Source organism: Pinus tabuliformis, chromosome 4_2 (assembly GCF_031772625.1).
Source record: "Pinus tabuliformis cultivar Carrire ecotype Pingquan chromosome 4_2, CPIR1, whole genome shotgun sequence".
Taxonomy (NCBI): Eukaryota; Viridiplantae; Streptophyta; class Pinopsida; order Pinales; family Pinaceae; genus Pinus; species Pinus tabuliformis.
In genome coordinates, this window is record NC_142304.1 from 408,804,094 (window position 1) to 408,817,999 (window position 13,906).

Consider the following 13,906-nt stretch of genomic DNA (forward strand, 5'->3'; position numbering starts at 1 on the left):
TTGGAGATACTCTTTATCGTCGTGGGGCGGACTTGGTTTTCCGACGTTGCTTAACTCACGAAGAGGCAGAAAGGGTTTTGAATGACTGTCACTCTGGGGCATGTGGCGGTCATATGTCTGGGTATGCCACAGCTCAGAAAGTGTTGCGTGCTGGCTATTTCTGGCCGTCCATGTTTAAAAATTGTATCATTGCGGTCCGAAAATGCCACAACTATCAAGTGTTTGATCGCAAGATGCGCGCACCACCAGCTCCTCTCCACCCTATAATTGTCGTTGGTCCTTTCGCTAAATGGGGTATCGACTTTATTACTTGTAACCCTCACTCGGCCGGGGGGCATGCGTACATCATCCTTGCGGTTGATTATTTTACTAAGTGGGCCGAGGCGATGCCTACATTCGAGGCAGACGGCAAGACTGCTGCAGTTTTCGTATTCAATCACATTATTGCTAGGTTTGGTGTCCCACAAGCGATAATCACTGACCATGGGCGCCATTTTCGAAACATTATGATGACAGAGCTTACAGGCCAGCTTGGTTACGATAGCTCAACACCTTATTATCCACAAGCCAACGGTCTGGTTGAGTCCATCAACAAAGTTTTGGTCATCATGATCCGGCGAATCATTTGCATTCATCGGTCGAATTGGCACAACATGTTATTTTCCGCGCTGTGGGCATATCGAACTTCGGTGAAAACATCAACAGGGTTCACTCCTTTCCAACTAGTTTATGGTTTGGAAGCCGTGCTGCCCATTGAATGCGAAATCCCATCACTTCAAATGGCTGTCGAATTACTCCCAGCTACTTCTGAAGAGGAGAAGCATTTATTGTATTTAGCTCAATTAGATGAGACTCGACGTGATGCTGCACTGGCAATCGAGACTCATGCAAAACGAATGAAAGCTCAGTACGATCGAAATGTGACCGCTCGAAATTTTTCGGAAGGAGACCTAGTGCTATTATATGATCAAGCTAACGATAAGTTAGGTGCTGGAAAATTCGTTCCTATGTGGCATGGACCCTACGTTGTTAAACGAAAACTAGCAAAAGGGGCCTATGAGCCGGTTGATTTTGATGGGGACTCTTTGGGTAAGCCCAGAAATGGACTTTACCTAAAGAGGTACTATTCTTAAATGGTGGGTGTGAAGATTTTTAGGGTAGTTAGGTTAATTTTCTCTTTCTAGCTGGTACGTTTGCTTAGTTTAGACAAGTGTGCTTAGTTTAGAGAGTGTGGTTTTTCGTTGTTATTCTGGCTTATCTTGGTTTTACTCTTGATATTGCAGATGTCGACGCCTCTCCAAACGTACATTGGATTTGCTGATGGTGCTTGTCGTAGTACACGGAATATCTCTTCCGCAGCTTGGGTTATCTATTCGCCCTCTGACGAGTTAGTTTCTATGCATGGGGTGAGCCTCGGTCAAACAACAAACAACATTGCAGAATACAGTGCAGTGATTGAATTATTATCTGAATCCATTACATTTGGGATTCGGAGTTTGATAGTGAGGTTAGATTCTGAACTCGTTGTATTACAGCTTAATAGAGTTTATGCCATTAGAAATCCAGTGTTATTAAGGTTATTTTTGAGAGTGCGTCTTTTGGAACATGAATTTGATTACATTGAATATCAACATATTCCAAGGTCTTTTAATACATTAGCAGATGCAATTGTCTCTCGAATGTTAGACAGACATTTGCGATAATCATACATGTAAATTTAAAACACATTAACATTTAATCACACATGTTTAACAAGATAAGCCAGTAATAATGATATATATATAGATAGGAGTGTGTCAAAAAATATACATCGTCTTCGATCATAGGTTGAAAAATACCTTATGATCGGCAAAAATGATAAGTACAAAAAACCAAAAATGTCATCTGTGTCTACAAAAAGTGACTAGCCAATCACTGGTGGTGCTCTCTATACGAGACCACTGCCCGCGCTACCCTACACAGGAACCTCCTGATAGGTCCTGGGACTGCAACCACATAGCACTGAAGTCGAATAGGAATATCATCTATAGTCGTCTCTGGTATGTCTGCCGTGAGATGCTCAAGGTCCTGTTCCAGCTCGGCTAAGGCCTCTGCGGCCGCATCCTGTGGGGCTGGTGCTGGTGCAACTGGTACTCTCCTCTCGAATGGCCGGACGCTGTGGGCCTACATTTGCATTTTGAAAATTGTCACTGTCAGTTTTGAGACGATATAAAATTAATAAAAAGTAAATAATTTAAAAAAATTGTGAAAAATGAAATACCTCTGTCGTCCCATTGTTCTCCCTGTGGAAGAACCATGTCTGGATCACCGCGAAAATCTACTCCGGCATAAGGAAAGTCCTGGGTCTCCAACCAGTGAAAGTAACCAGCAGGAAATCGAACAACTCCCGCTCTCTCATCAGGATGCCGGGCCATCAGCGTAACCCATCGTACCAACCTTGGCTCCCGAGGTGGCCCAACCGGAACAGTGGGATGCTGAGGGATAAGCATCAGAACTCTCTCTAGGGAAAAGCTCACAACTAAAGGCCCATACCCAAAAGTCTTTAGTTGCCCGTTCTTTACCCTAGTCAGTTGGCCCTTTATGTTGGCCAACACAACATCACACCAGTTGAAAATGGTGCCTCGGTAGCAATCTATCGCCATCCGCATTTGGGACCCGGTGGCAATGTGCAAGGCGGCTGCGCCGCAGAGTCTGGTAACTATAAAGGAAATTACCATAAGTTCAGGCAGGGATATATATTTGATTTCTATCCCTCTCTCCTGGTTCTGATTGTTGCACCACTCTAGCCGGAGGCTAGCAAGGGATTGGCCACCCGGCCTAGTCCCGGAGAGAGTCAGTTGCTCGCCCCTATTAGGCAAACCAGTGAGAAAATATATGTCAGAGGGCTCTATCTCGAGCTGGTGCCCTCCGATGTAGAAGCATTGTTCCTGGATGTTCCACCTTTCAACCAGCCACTCTAGGAATGGCACATGGGCCCTCATGCCAGCTATGGCCCAGTACTTGTAGAGACCGCATGCCTTCAAAGCATCAATGGAGGGTTGATGATTTATTGCAGCCAAATCAACGTCCTCGTGTTCTCTTTCATGCCAATCAAGCATGGTGTGCACCCTGCACATCATAAAACATCTGTTAGAGTCCATAATTTTTTTAAAATTTTGGTCTATTTTGGAGAAATAAGGGTTTCAAAATGCGTTTTGCGTGGTACGCACCCTGGCTTTTAGAGACAGAGCGTATGTACGCAGCTGCCCTTAAGGCCAGGTGCGTACGCCCGATATTTTCCCCATTGAGAAAATATCGGGGTACGCAGGTCAGCAGTGCATGACCTGCGTACCCCAAAGGGCGCATCTTGAAACCCCAAGGCCTCCAAAAAATCAAATAAAAACCTAAAAATGAATTCTAAACGGGTGGAAATTAAGAGAAGGATGTTGTAGAATACCTGGTGAAATGGCGTTCGATTCTGACAGTCGGATTCTCCGCAAAGTCCACGGGAAGTTTCTTGTCAAAAGCCCTTTTCTCTCCCTCAACAGTAAAATGGTAAAAATGACATGGTAAAAAGTCTTTTTATAGGTTTTTTGGGTAAATAAATGCTAGGTTTGTTGATTTTTCACCATAAAGAGATATTTTTCAATGTATTTTGCCTATCTTAAACAGGTATGAGTAATATGTTGTTTTTGTGCAGGACAAAGGGACTTTAGGGTAAACTATCATTTTTCACGAGCCAAAAAAAAAAAAATCAGAGTCATCTTTTAAGCCCTTTTCTGACTCCTAAAACATGAAAAGATTGCCGAGCATTTCTTTTACACTCGTTAAAACGGAATTAAAAGACGGTCCTCTTATAGCCCTTTTCTGACCATAAAAACATGAAAAGATTGCAGGGTTTTTGTCGTTTCAAACTCGATATTGGAAATAAAACGACGTGTCCTTGATCGCTTTTTACTTTTCAGGTTAACGGCACTAAACATGAAAGTACTCCTTGGTCGCAAGATCAAGCGGTTCTCTCAGGTATTATTTTATACTTTTTCGGGCTTGGGAGACACAAATTTACGAAAAAGTTCACTACAGAGTCTTCTTTAGTGTTTTCAGACTCTCTAAAATTGAAAAACTCCGAGTTTCTCCTATACTGGACTCGTTAAAATTTCACAGTAAAGGACCTGTTCGATTACAAACAGGAACGGACCACTCCTTCTTAGGGTCCGAATCTAAACTAAGTTGGACTCATCCGAAGGATGAGCTTATAATCAAGCATATGTTATCCTCCTCAAGCTTGTAAAAAATAAAGAGGTACTTGCCAGAAATGGTGGGGGAAAAGAGAGAAGAATGAACCTATTTGTTATCCTTTGTTACAGAAGAACCTTATCACCGCTCTTGAACACGACACTTTTTATTCACCTGGGTTGGGAAATCCTTTGCCTTAAAGTTGGTCAAACTACTTTGAAAGACTTCAACCATTTCTGGGTATTAACTTTGGGTCAATCGTTACCACGCCATCTGTCGTGTCGTTATGTGTTCAAGAGGTCTCTGCAAATAAACCATTCATATGCAAAATACTTGTCATCCATTTTGACCATCCCTGAGTCAGTCCTTACAACAACATTTCTTCAACTTGAACAATGATTTCGTGTTGTGGGCTTGCCTGCAACGGGTCGCTTTCTATCGACATCAGCACATTATCTAGAAAGATGACTTAGAGATCATCAGTACCTTGAGGTCTGCATGCATCAATGGTAGGTTTCTCGCCTTTGACGACAGTTTACATCATTGACTTTCGATCAAAGGACTCCGTGACGTGTTCGACCACAACCCATTCATTCACATTTCATGGATTGTACTGGGTACTTTAAGAACCATTGACATCATTGGTGGTCTCTCTCACACTTGTTAACAGTTTACATCATCGACTGGTAATCAAGTGGTTTCTACCATGTTCGACATCGACTCATTTATTTGCATGGATAGAATCGTACCAAATCGGGAAGTAGAAATGAAGACCCTGGATCTAGTTTCCACCATCCAGGCTGCGAGGAGTTTTGTATTCGTTATATAGTAGACTAATCATAAACAGATGGCTGCATCCATACTGTGTCTACAAAAGTCTATAATTGTGATGTACTGCAAAATCATTCCTGTATCAGAGCAGTAGTTAGATTGTTAGTTAAAGTTTTCAATCTGAGTATGGGAATGCCTACCTCAGCGGTGATATCATCTTATATATGTATTTTGTGTTGAATATTTGCAGGTTCTGACCGGGTCCTCCGCAAGATACTCCTTGAAACGATAAAGTACTTCACCCTTCCTAGATCATATAAAACCCTAATCTACTTCAGGCTTTGCACTTTAGGGGGCAATCTGTTACACCAAAAAATGTCACCATGACTATTTGCAGTTTGTATGGCTCCATCACCTATCATACTATCCTCCTTGGCAAGTCTCATGCCTCTGCTTTCCATGTCAAACTCAAAGAAAGAGAGAAAAGTCATTTAAAGTCAAGTTATCGCTGGTACACAGTTTCTCTCAACCTTACCTGCGGGTACGCAATCCAAGTTCACAATACCTGCGTACTTGTACGCTCTGTCTGTAAAGCAATGGGTGCGTACTCCTGTAAAGGTCAATAAGCGCAAGTTTCACTCCAAAAAAGTTACTTGTGGTTATTTCTAGAGCATTCTAGAAGCTTGTTTAACGTGTATGGAGTGCCTCCAGATGGTTCATGTATCCCTATAGAAGAGGAACTTATCCCATCAAGAGGGGAGCTAACCCACCCAAAAGAGGGGCTTATTCCATTGATGGTGGACCTGATTAACTTCCTCTACAGCACTATAAATACATGCATTGGACCAGAGGGAGGGGAGGTTGAAAAGCTGAACATTCCTAAGGGTAGATGCTGCTGGAATTAGGACTTCCTTGTAGAAGCTTGTGAGGAGAGATTACCATCTTTACTTGTTTCCATTGGGAGGTGGGTGAGCTGATCAGAGTAAGGGAGAACTCTTGTGGACCCTGGGAGGAGCTTGCACAACACCAAGGCTCAGGTTGTAATGGTTCCTTTTGTTACCTTTTAATACAAATTAGTCCATTCTTCTCAACAATTTGTTATTTATGAGTTGTTTCATATACTCCTTGGTCTATATGTTAAATATGTTTTATTTTATGTGATATTCAAGTGCTATTTAATCGTTTGATTGTTAGTGAATGCAGGTTTCGAAGAGAAGGAGGAGCTCATCCGGATCAACGAAGCTGGACTACTACAACAGCGTTGGATTACAGGTAGGATCTAAACACTCATATTGTAAAAGCATATTTAGGGAAGGATTGCTCTTATTTGTCTTGTTTGTCACTAGAAAGTCTTAGGCTTCTAGGAAGGTCGGTTGTGTCTGCACTAACGACTCTTTCCGCGTGACAGTATGATCTCATATGAAGCTGCATGGTTGCGGAATTTGTTAGCTATTTTCGATTATTGAGGAATCATGTATTCGACAATTGCTCCAGCGGATAGACATCAGATACTACCTTATCTGGGATATGGAAAGTCGATGAGCAAGGAGGCTCCATCGCACTGAGATGATATACAGGTCACTAAAGCCCCGGGGGAAAGATCAAATTTGTGATTTTCCCGAATGAATTGGAGTCATCATGAGACCTTTGTAAAAGGGTCCTGCATGTTCCATACATTGAGCTCTGGGAGCTCTGGGGGGCTTGCAGAATCTACTGGAGCAACATACAACCATAGGGTGACTCACCCTCCCCTGGTGGTGTGCACTGGAACAAGATGATTCGCTCTCTTGTGGGACAAGATGATTCACTCTCTTGTGGAACAGGATAATTTGCTCTCCTGTGTAGCAGGATTGATGTGTTCTCCTGTGAGGCCTGGATTGATGCGTTCTCCATGGCGGCCTCGATTGATGTGTTCTCCATGGCGATTGTAGCAGGATTAATGTGTTCTCCTGTGAGGACAGGATTGATTAAGTTCTCCTGTCGAGGCATCCTACCCATGCAGTCTGGGACTCATGGGAAGTACCTATCATCTGATCAATGAGTAGGGAAATGAAGTTAGGGACCATAGTAGTACCGATGGACGCATCGTTGTATCTACCATACTCCCTACGCTATGATGTCCTCCATTGATCTGGGATCAATGATACTGGTCTAGGACCAGTGGTAGGAGTTGTACATACTATGACGCTGACTTCGGGTCGGCTGAGACTGGTCTGGGACCAGTGGTACATACTCCGAGACTGACTTCGTGTCAGTGCAGGACTGGTCTGGGACCAGTGAGAGTTGTACATACTATGATGCTGACTTTGGGTCGGTTGAGACTGGTCTGGGACCAATGTTACACACTCTGAGTCTGACTTTGGGTCAGTGGAGAATGGTATGAGACATTCTCGATCAATTCTTCTTCTTCATAGTTCAGCAGAGCTGAGCTAGCAGAGCCAGCAGAGCTGAGCAAAGATGGGCAGAGCAGTGCAGGGCACTGATGGCAGAGATAGTATAGTTGGACATATGGATCACCAGATGGAGTTCTCCCTAGTTGAGAGGGAGTGTTAAATTGGCAACTAGGGCCAAACTAATGTGGGTCGGCTTATTTATGGCAGCTGATATTTTTATTGGATCCCTCTCGTCGAGAGGTGTAGGATTGATCCAAAGATCATCCGATTCTGATAAGTATTTATGGAGATATGAATTTATTTTTTTTATGTAATTATTATCAAGCCGACCAGCTCTTAAGTAGGCTCTAGAAGCCCAACCGACGTGTCTATTCATCATCCTTGTTTTGGTATAAATAGATGAGGATTTGTTATCATTTTGCACATGTATTCTTGATGTGATCTCCTCTCCACGTCTTGGGTTTTGAGAAGGAGAGTCACAAAAGGAATACGCTGCCCTAGTTTGATGATGCCCTAGCCAATGTATGCTGATCCAACACAGGGACAAGGAGACTCTTTCAACGTAGTTAATGAGGACTCATCCAACGCAGTCACAAATACACAGATGATCTACACTGTCCACAAGTCTGATACGCAGCAAGGAAAATCTGATACGCACAAGTCAGATACGTAGCAGTATGAGGAGAAGCCTATACGCAGCAAGGAAAGGCTCTTCATTCAGTCTACCATGGATGCTATACAAAACTCCAAATGCATCTCAAGCTCCATTCCATATATCAGGTTTCACTGTTTTATACAGAAACGACATCCACACAGTTCATACGCTATCCAGATACCCTAGACGCAGTAATGCCCTAGCCGCAGTAAGCAACAGGCTTATGAAGAAATATAAACACAGTCAATGGGTCAATAAGATGCAATGAGTCAACAAGACCTATTCACGCATTCCTCTCTATCATTCTATACATATATACGCTATATATATATGGTATACAGGTATGGCTATTCTACGTGAAGTCTGGAACATGTGTGGCCTTTCTACGTGTTACATATATATGCTGTATATGGAAATTATAACCGCAATAGCTGTAGTCAAGGAAAGGGGTAGCCGCAGTTGAGGAATAACAAAGCCGCAGGAAATGAAGTAGCCATTGGAAATGAATACGTTGCAGTCATGAATATACGTTGGGCAGTCATCATATACAGTCAATAGATATGATGTACGCAAGCTATGATACAACGCTGCAATATATTTATATATGCAGGCAAACAATGCAGAGATATGTATATACACAATGGCAACATATATATACATGTAGTCAATTTATATACATGCAGAACTACAATCAAGATTTGGTGAGTACAGGTTCAATATGTCTCGGTTTAAGACCACTTCGGACCTACCTTCTAAACAGCCTAATCACATGGATATAAATGTATATGGGTAAGCATGCTCTAACACTGTCTCAGCTAAATGATTATCTCAGTGTTACATATCTATATATATATGACTGTCTTGGCATAATAGTCATAATGATGAACAACAACAATGATAGAACTATGATGGTCAAGAGATCCTTCGTATGCCTGTAAAAGGACTCAACATAATGGAAATAATAAGGATGAACAATCTCAGATCATAATGATAGAAGCATCATCATGGGCATGTCAGTAAAGGGCAGCATGATGATGAATGAGACAGCATGATGTATGGGTAGCATAATGATCATAAGCAGCGTAATGATGATGATTCATATTAGCATGGGCAGCATGAAGCATGACGAGATCATGGGCAGCATGGGCAGCATGAAGCATGATGATGCATGAGCAACTTGATGTATGGGTAGCACAGTGGTCATGAGCAGCATGAAGATGCATGATGCAGCATGTTGGTGCTACACGGTAAGGTGTAACAGATGAACGAAATGGATAGGTGAAGTCGTCACCTTAGAGATTCAGTTGAAGAAGAATGTCTTCAACTGATCTCATCATTATAAGAAATGATCTATGCACAGATCCAGACAAGTCAAAGTGTTGACTTCTGTTGTAATTGTACTCTCTCTCTCTCTCTCTCTTTCTCTGCTGAACTTTGAAGATAAAAGAAGATTTGATCAAAGGGTTTCCCCACACATTGTGGGGTTTGTCCTTGGCTTGTGCCACATCTTGTGTCCTCTTGTCTTGGCTTGTCTTCTGCGATTTATAATTATGTTCTATCTACAGTTTATCGTAATGCTGATGTGATTGCTAACTGTGAAAATTTAAATAAATTGATCTAGCATAGAACATACCTAATCTTAACACAAAGGAACCCAAATTTGATTTAGAACGTGCAAAGGAGACATTCATGGAAGCTAAGAAGAGCTTCACGGAGGCCTCCGCTTCAGGTAGTAAAGATCAACTAGAACAAGGGATGGATCCTTCAATGCTCACTACCTTTCTGGAGACATGCATGAAACTGCTACGCGACAGCAAGGCAGTGAAAGGACTACAGGAACTTATCACTAGGTACGTGGGGTCAGGAGAACCGCACGTGGTCTAGAAACTTGGAAAGCATGCATTGCGCACAGGAAGGGAAATGAGGTTGACTGTGCAAATCAGTGAGTATGAAATGGATCAGGTAATCCTGGATCTCAGATCGAACGTGAATGTACTGCCAAAACAAACATGGAAACACATGCATAGACCCGCGCTATAGTTGTCTCCTATCTAGTTATGAATGGCAAACCAACAGAAGATTTTTCCCATGGGAAGATTGCAAGAGGTAACAATAGACATTGAAGGTGCGAGCGCGCAGGAATATTTTGAAGTGATAGATATTGTCGATGACAGTAATCCCTATCCCGAACTACTAGGAATAGACTAGGCCACCGATATGAACAGAGTCATAAATCTAAAGAAGCGCAAAATGATCTTTGAGAAAAAGTCACTATGTAGTAGTACCACTAGGTCTAGCTGAAGGAGTGCGACACACTGAATAGGTGTGCAACGATGATAGTGATGACGAGCTCGATTGTATTTACAAGATAACTGCATGAGAAGAGGATTGGGTGAATCCGACTACAAACGGAAGGATTTCATGGGAGTGAGAAAGTTGTTACACTTCAGATTCACATGAAGAGATAAATTGATGGCAGAATCAGCTGCACGAAGTAACAACACTTAATTGCAACATGATGGTTAGATCACAGCACTGCGTGACAATAGAAGCAACGAAACTGCTGACATACGATCGATTAACAGCAGTGGATGAATTTTTGAGCAAATTTGAAAGTGGAGTACCAAAATAACAGCGATTCGATGCTCCAAAATGGGCGCTACGCACAACACTCGCACAATGGTGGGGTACGCATCAAGAAAGTTTTCAGGACTAGCACGGATGCAGAAGGATGATGCACCTACGTTTTGGAAAACCCCAACTCCAAACGAGAGCCAGTCGGCAAGGGCAGAACAACTTGCGTGCCCACCTTTCCTGATGGGTACAAACATATGTTATACAGCCTGCACAAGTGCACACCACCCCTAGAATAGAGAATCAGGACAAACCGTAGCAGCAGGAAAGGCGACGCGTGCTATCAATTATCCATGAAGAAGCATTCAATAGGCTGTGTGGAGTACTAAACAAGGTTCACCAGGAAAGATGCATATATTAGGACCTACACGTACCAGCAGTTTGATGGGCCTATAGGAGAATGTACAAAACCCTAACCATAGAAAAGATTCCAAAGGTACGAAATAGAGTAGGGACCACAATTTCTGAAGAGAATGCAAACAGGGATCTGCACATAATAGCTCCCACAGTTGTGACAATACGTGAAGACCAGGACGAAGAAATCACATGACTATGTGAGGTCAAACACATAGAGATTCAGGACGCCATTAGGAGAGGGAAGCTTAGACTTTGCGAACTCAAAAATGACCTGGTACGACTACGAAAGAAAAGCATTTTGATGGACGCCGAGATCCAAAGGCTGGAAACTGAGATCAAGCAAGTAGGTTTCATCGATCAACCAAGGATAACAAGACAAGGTGCAGATGATCATAACACTGGATTAGAAGATTTTCGTTGGGAATTTATGACTCTGCTACCATGGCTACGACCGCACCTCACCAAATGCAGTAACTAGGAGAGTGCACTATGTACAGTAGAACACATGGTGCCAGTTGTTGCAAAGGCAATTGAGGAGTTTCCGCAGGCTATACTAAAAGGAAAGTTGAAGTCTAACACAAGCGGTACAACCACATGACTAGTCGTAGGATCATAGCCTCAGCGCTCCAGGAAGTTGAAAGAGAGCACGGGACTATAAAAGAGTTTGTTTGGGAGCTGCGCGATGAGGGAGGTGCATGCAGAATCAGCATGTCACAAGGGTCAAGACTGCGCATGGGGGGCTGTGTTGCCGCGTGGGTAGGCTGGGAAGTGACCGTTGGTGTCACTATGCATGAAAAGATATCCAAATTAAGGCAAAAGGGAGTGGGTAGCGGGCATTTAAGACATGAATTAAGGGCAAGATTTGGGGCAATCTACCGCCAAGAAAGCATTGATGGCCCAGAATTGGGGGGAACGGTCGAATTTGAATTCAAAAGGTGCTATAAAACTCCAGGGGCTAGCCACGAGACAACATTTGTTCACTTGAGATTTGAGCAGTTGATTAGAGCATAGAGTGTTGAGCACCGAGCAATATTTAAGCCTTGAAGTTCACGAATGACCCCAAATAGTTCAAAGAGGATGATGGCTACTAGGAGAGGTTTGGGCTCTGTAGAAGGAACCACCGACGAGGCCGCACAGAAGCCCACGATACATGATGTTCCCAGAGACACTAAGGTCGTACTAGAAATCCCAAAATCACCTAAAACAACGAGGCCCAAGAAAGATAAGCGAGCAGCAAGACCAATTCACATGTCCCCGAGGAATCTGCGGTTCGGTAAACTCTCAATGGAAGGAAAGGGCAAGGATGTCACCTTTGAGACAAATGACAAGGAGGAGGACCTATAGGCTCTCGTTGATGAGATAGAAGAAGCAGAAGACATGGAAGAGGACATTCAACCGGTGTGCTCTGTAGCAAAATTTCTCGAGTATGTCCCTCCGTGGAAATGGAAAGCTAAGATGCCAAAGGACCTGGATGCCACTAAGAGTGCACTTCAGACCCCACTCCTCCCCGATGGAATTGTGTTTGAGGGCTCGCACCTGGGTCACGTGCCCACAATGAAGTTTGAAGATTGGGACCTCGTGGACAGCGAGAAGTTCCCACACTTAGACACGAAGAGCCTCATGAAGTAGAGCATATAGGGGCCAGTCACAACACTAGATCCACGAAAATGGATGTGTGATGTGGAGAAGGCTGGATTACTTCATCTTCTGTGTATTCAACACTTTCACTGTGCACCTATCACTATTTTTGTCGTCAGGCAGCTACTTTGCCTGGTGCACAATGGGCACTTATGGCTGGAGGAGCCTATCCCCATCATGGCAGATCTCATCCATAGAATTTCCCGGCTCCCTCATAAGGGAAAGGACCCCACGGAGATAGCAGGAAAAAGATGAGATTTGGAACTTGCAAAGGCCATGAATAAAAAATACAAGCTTGATAAGAAAGAGGGGTTACGCAATCAGCAACATCAAAGATAAAGGCGTGTGCATAGCCACCCAACTCCTGGCTGGGAAGGTAATGAGAAAATGTCGTGGCGATGAGGTACCAGCGCCAGTAGTTACGCTGGCCAAACAATGCACAGAGGGGGTCCAATTCAACTAGGCCAAGTTCCTCTGCGAGGAATTCTTGACCATTTGCAAGGAAGCCCAAGAGCAGGGCAAGACCTTCCACTACGTGTGGTTGCTCTTATCCATTTTGCTGGTAATAGGAGAACTGCCTGAGGACAGTTAGTTCCCTATCATTGAATAGGACTTACCAGAGGCCACAAAGTATGCGTTTCTCTGGGCCACTAAGGACACAAAGTAGATTCGCGAGACAAGGATCTTTTGGGTGCTCATGGAGGCAAGCATCCAGATGTGGATCAATAGATAGCCGTGTCTGTCCCCCACAGTGCACAATAGTCTGTGGAACTTTGCAAATTTCAAGGCAGACATGCATAATGTTTACATCAAGGTGGTTAAGGATTTGACACAGTAATGGACCAAGCTCCCCTTCATCGCCATTGATGTTGCAATATTTTTAGTGCTAGAATCATGCCCCCCCAAGTGGTGTGCCCCGGATCTGGCGGAGATAGATAGGATAGCAGCACAGAAATAAGAGGATGAGGCTAAGTTGCACGTCATGAAGTTGGCCAAGAAGAGGCACAATGAAAAAGCGACCACGGAGGTAAGAGCTATCCATGACACAACAAGGGCAGTCGCAGAGTAGGCAAAGGTTGTCAAAGAAGCAGCAGCAGTGCAGGCAATAGGGGCCACCACAACGTATGACAAAGAGGGACAGGACTTGTCTACATGATAGGAAGTAGAGGACATAGACCTCGCAGAAGAAGGCATGAACCCAGGCACAACATCCACCCAGCTGAAAAGGCCACACATCACAAAG